Consider the following 6000-nt stretch of genomic DNA (forward strand, 5'->3'; position numbering starts at 1 on the left):
TATCAGTAAAAAGACCTGTTAATGGTATTTTGAAAGGAAAAGGGAACTGAGTCAGAGGCCGCTTGGGAAACAGAGGGGAAGAAAAAGCAAACATTCACAAATCCAAATGAATATTTTAATTTTCAAAGGAAGGATGACTTCTTAAAGACAGGAATTTGGTTTTGTGCATGTTTTTGTGATTGCAAGTGCTTTTGAAATATATGCACCTGTTTTCACAAAAAAACCCCAAAATACTACAAAACCAACACCTTAATTTTTATTACAGACAGGAAGCATATGAAAAGAAGGCTGGAAACCATTTAAATCATTGTTTGATTTATTTTGAGAGGAAAAATAAAGGTATATGAGAATTTCTGGTTCCTCCTTTTCCAGTTGAAAGACAGAGAAAAAGAATAATATGGCAATGATTCATAACATAGTTTCTGATTTGGCCTTAAGATATTTATGAAACTGTTATCTTTATTCCCCTTTTTTATTCCCATATAATTTGATTTGTGGGAAAATTAATAAAAGAAATTACATACACAAAACCATAGCCCATAACTGCTGCATACTCAAATTGATAAATGTGAACCATACTCAGTGTGATATTTAACAAAAATGAAAATATGAGGGTGCTAAAGTTATATATCCTTTTTTTTCTCTTCATTGGCTCTGCTATTAAATGAAAGGAAATCTGAATATTATGCATCTTGACAATGGACTCTTACATAGTGAAACACCATTTAGTGTTATTAAAATGTGAGTTATTCTTGTAATTGAAAATTTTTTCAACACTAAAACAATGATTGATGTACATAATATTCACTTGATAAGTCACAGAAAATACAATAAGAGTAAATTTCTAAAAGCAATTAAGATGTCTTTCATCAACATTGAAATTACAAGCAAAGAATACTTATTAAGTTAATAAAGGTATTTGTGGCATATATAAGTGAGATTGAAGTAGAAACTAATCAAAACTGAATTAAAATGTATTTTTACACATAATATGCTTCCAATAATAAGTCTATTTGCTTAGACAGGCAACCACAAGCTCAATCTATGCACCTTGATGCAGAGGTGAAAATATATGTTTAGGTTAAGCAATGCCAGGTTAATGGTTGGACTCGATGATCTTAGAGGTCTTTTCCAACCTGAATGATTCAATGTCGCTGGAACTCATCACAGAAAGGAAGGTTTATTAGTGGAAAAGACAGTCCAGTGCTTCTTTCTTTCATGCTTTAGCAGTGTGGTTTCTCTGTTTTCCATATAGAAAATAAGAACTTTTCCCTATCTTATTGTTGTGTTTGTCTTATCTGTGTAAGATCATAAAGGAAGGTCTCAGATGCTATGGTAACAGTGACTCGAGCCTGACAAATCACAAAAAACACTTTATCATTTGAATAAGATGAAAAATGTCTTTGCTTGTAGAGCCAAAAAAAATCAAAAGAAGGTAGAAAAAGCCTGGAAGAATGATGTGTGCAAAGCAAAGACAAGCACAGCATTCAGGTAAAACCATGTTGTGATGACGTACAATGAAGACTTATAGACAGTCAAATAAAATTGACATTTAGAATCACGTTAAAAGCAGGAATTATATAAGGCCTTCCAGTTGTGGTTAAAAAACAATGTGCCATACTTTGGCAATGCATGTTCTGTGGTTGTTATGTGTTTTACAGAAAAAATAGTTAGAAAACATTCTTTTAAGTTATTTTTGCTACCACTTTTTGTGATTATGAACACCTATTCTTGTGCATAAAGATTGAATACTCAGTATATGCGGCAAAATATATAAGTATACTTTATAAATCTATGAAATTGAAGTGGAAGGTGTCCCTACTCATGAGGGCATTGGAACTAGATGATCTTCAAGGTCCCTTGCAAACCAAGCCATTCTATGACTCTGTGATGATTCCATGAAAATCTTCAGTTTTACTATCATAATTCAAAGTCTTGCTATCTCTTTATAGGTTATAAAAGAGGGGTCCCTTGTGCTTTTGGGAACTCAGATTTATTGCATTAAAATTATTGGAGGCTTAATGAAGTATCATGTGACAAATATTTCTCTAGTGCAAAGTTAAATGTTTTTAGTTTAGGATTGTTTCTTGGAGAGGAAATTCCATGTATGAGGGCAAAGCACCTTACTTTCTTTCAAACACTGTAGTGGTTTGAAGCTATTCAGAGGCTATACCATAGCTTTATCAACTTCTCTGAGTTTTCCTAGAAAACTTCCTAGAGTGTGTTTCTAAGCAAATTCTGAATCTGCTATGTGAATATCATGAATGTTAGCTCTAGGTAAATAGTAGCACTGAAATCCTGCCTTGTTTACTTCTGAATTTCCAAATAATCTGCCTAAAGCAGTGTTTTCTATCCATGTTCAGGCTTTCGGCATAAAGGGAACCAAAGTGTAGGAAAGGCTTTGCTTCTCTGGGACTTCTGGTCTCCAAGATTTATTCCAAAATTCTTCACACTCATTTCCCCAGATGAAGTGATAACAACAGTAGTTTTGCTGTTATTCAATGGGATCAAGGCTTCTCACCAAACCACTGCCCATAATTCAATGACATAGTGTCAGCAGCAGAAAAAAAACAGCCTTTTCTTCATGTATGACTTGCCTGCATCTTTGTTTTCTGCTGCTTTGCAAAATAAGTGAAATATGCACACCAGAGTATTCAGCTATTACTGTTGGCAAGCCTTTATTTGCACAAGTTATAGAGTTACCGGGCTACAAATTAACACCATCATACTGGGAAAGTGGTTCCTGTGGTGTGTGGGTTTTTGTTTTGTGGGTTTTTTGGTGGTTTTTGGTTGGTTGGTTGTTGTTTTGGTTTGTTTGGTTTGGTTTTTTTTTAATTTCAGGTTTCTTCAATTGTAGCAAAGTATAAAACTATGCATTTGTTCTTTCCTGGACGGTAGGGCTGACCTTCAACCAAATATTTAAGGAACTCTGCAGAGCCTGATGTGCTCTATACTGCATGATGTGATGGGAAGGAAGCCTACCTCTACAGAAGGTCATTGAGAAAGCAAGATAAAACTCTGAAAGGATCAGCAGCGGGACATATCTCAAAGTATTACCAACGGAAGAAAACTGTTTTCTTAAAGGGCAGTAGTCTCCATTGCAGAGGTAATACATTTGCATTGCAACACTTTTAGAAGCTATGTGATTTTCAGTGTGGTGTCATGGCATTCAGACAAAATGCCACATACAAAAAGAGGTTTTAAAATCTACTGTGCGTTTTTAAAACCTGCCTGAATGTGTGTCTGCCACTACGAAGAACTTAAGCAGTTCCAAGAGTCAAAGTTCTGCATCTTTCTCACCTAAAGAAAAAAATATTTCTTTCCCCTTTAAAGGAAGGGACACAGATAAGTATTAGAAGTATGTGTTGCAACTCTGACTATAGATATCATATAGAGCAGATGTCGTAACAGCACATATACATTTTTTTTCTTCAGAATGTATTTCTGAAGGGACAACAGCGGCTCTTACCCATAAATGTCAGGAGCAGTATTTTTAAAGAAAGAATTCGTAACACTTACCTAAAAGTAAATTTTGATAGTCACACACTGTCGTATAATATTTCAGTGTGTTTTTTTATACTGTTTGAATGTTCTATGATTATAATACTTGAATATATAACATCAAGACTGAAGGCAAAAGAATGTCAGAAGAAATACGTTATGAGAATAAAAACTGTATAAAACTAGCCTTCTAAGTAAGTAACAGTCAGGTATGGCACTGGCAAATGTCAAAACAAATAACAATTATCATGTGCAAATTCATATCTGAATGATACTATGGAGTAACTGTGCCATGAACTCTGTACCTTGTCTGAATATTATATAATCTCTCCCTCAGATTTTGCCCAATTTGTTTGCACTAATCTGGGCCTTTAATGAGTAACATGATAAAATGAATGTAAACCTCTAAATTTAAATGATGTGCATACTAGGTGTCTTGTTTTAAAAAGCTAACTAATACTCTCCTCTGCAAAAGAAAAACCCACCTTCCACATAATAAAAATCATAACCATGACTAGTTTTATTAAAAATGTAAATTTTTAATTGGCATTAGTCCAGTTATTGAGAAACACTTTGAAGCTTCAAAATTCAATTACTAGTATATTATACGAAATTTTAACTGTCCTGGTTTATCTGAACATGATTTGATTGCCTTAGCATCCTCTTCTGCTAATGTGTGTAGCATTTGAAATGTAGCAATCACAGTTGAATGGGGATGACCTACTGGTCAGAGCAACAGTCCATCACTGCTGAATCCTGTCTCTGACAGTGGCCAGTCACAGGTGCATAGGGAAAGCATCCTCACCGTACAGGTAGAGTAGATGCATGATCCTTCAATATTTCCTCCAAAAGTCAATAGTTTATATTTTATTAAATTATTCTCTCCACATCATACACACCAGCTTTTGATGGGTGTTCTTTTATTAGTTCTTTAGTTATTTCTTAACCTATTTTGGCTACTGCTAATTGCCATGACAAAGTTATGTAATTTACAATTGTTATTTTCTCTCACTTATTTTAAATCTGTTGCTTGATAGTTTAAGAGCATCACTTAGTTCAGGTGTTTTAGCAGGAAAAAGTGAATAGAATTTTTTTCCACTTAATTTCAAGCCTTCATAAGCCCATAGCACTCTATCAGATTCTCTCCAAGCTATCCCTTTTTCAAGGTGGATAATATATAGCTGGCTATGTATTTTTATATAGAAACTACTCAATGGTTTGCCTCATCACCCTTTGTTTGATGTCTAGGGGTTTTTTTTAATTACTAATATAACTCTATGTTCTAATTCTAAACAGAATTTATAAATTTTCTTTGTGCATTGTTGCACAATAACCTAGATTCCTCTAGGAAGCTGAAATTCCACCAGTGATCTTCCTTTCCTCTGACAGTAAAGCTGACTGAAAGTATAATATACTTAACATGTTGGCAAGTTCACACTGAAATATTGAGCAAATATCACATGATCTGTGTGATTTATTACTATTCAATTTATTGATCTCTAATTGAAAATGATTTATTAGCATGTCTGACTGAAACAATTCCTCAGACTTATCTCCTGTGAAGAATGGTCTGTGGTACAAACCCTCCTTGGCTTCTCTGCTATGAACATCAAGGCATTGAAATGCTCAAATTTTCTGTGATGGCTTTTCTTCCCATAGCACTCCTTTTTGTACCTACAGGATCTATTCACTCTGAAATCACAAATCTTTGGCACAGGATTGCAAAGCTGTACAACTACTGGGCAGATTCCATGCTTATGATAAGTCTGTAAAATTATTCATAGCCTTGGAGTACTTACCAAGACATTCCTCAAATCTTTTATTTGTCCTGCACTGTTAATGGTTTCATATTTATGATATGAAAGGTAATGATTCTCCTGGCCTGATTTATTCATAACTTCCCCATCCTTGATTTATTTTTGCTGTAAGATCCTCCTCTTTCATTTAATTATGATACATCCTATAAATAACATGGCCCTTTTTTTCAGTGATGGAGCCTGTTAGATGGGCTTTTGCTGTAATGTTGTTTTTATTCTGATTGGCTAGTGTGGTGTCTTTATCTATTTTCCATGATGTATTTTACCCTGTCAGCTGCTCTTTTTCATTTCCTTTTTTAACAAGCTTCACATTTTTATTTACCACTGCTAATTGAAGGCAAGCAACAGTATTATGAATAGTTAAAACTGTATCTCTGATTTCTATAAGGATATAGGTTGTTGTCACAAAGTCACTATTTGATAAGGGTATTCTGAACCAAATTCCGCCCTTGACCCAGAAGTAAATCAGGTTGATTTTTCTCTCTTTTTGCAAGTTCTGCAATGAGTTGCTTTGAGTAGCAGTCATATATGATACCAAAAACTTATACTTTAAATTATATACAATCTGACATTTATCCAGTCTGGATTATGTTTTCATTTATAGTTTTATTGACCACTCTTGAAACAAGATATACATTCATGAGTTTAATTGAGCCTTTACTCTGACCTAAAACCAGATCAA

The sequence above is a fragment of the Pipra filicauda genome, unplaced genomic scaffold (genome assembly GCF_003945595.2).
Source record: "Pipra filicauda isolate LSUMZ 115617 unplaced genomic scaffold, ASM394559v2 scaffold350_size761097_pilon, whole genome shotgun sequence".
In the NCBI taxonomy this organism is placed as follows: Eukaryota; Metazoa; Chordata; class Aves; order Passeriformes; family Pipridae; genus Pipra; species Pipra filicauda.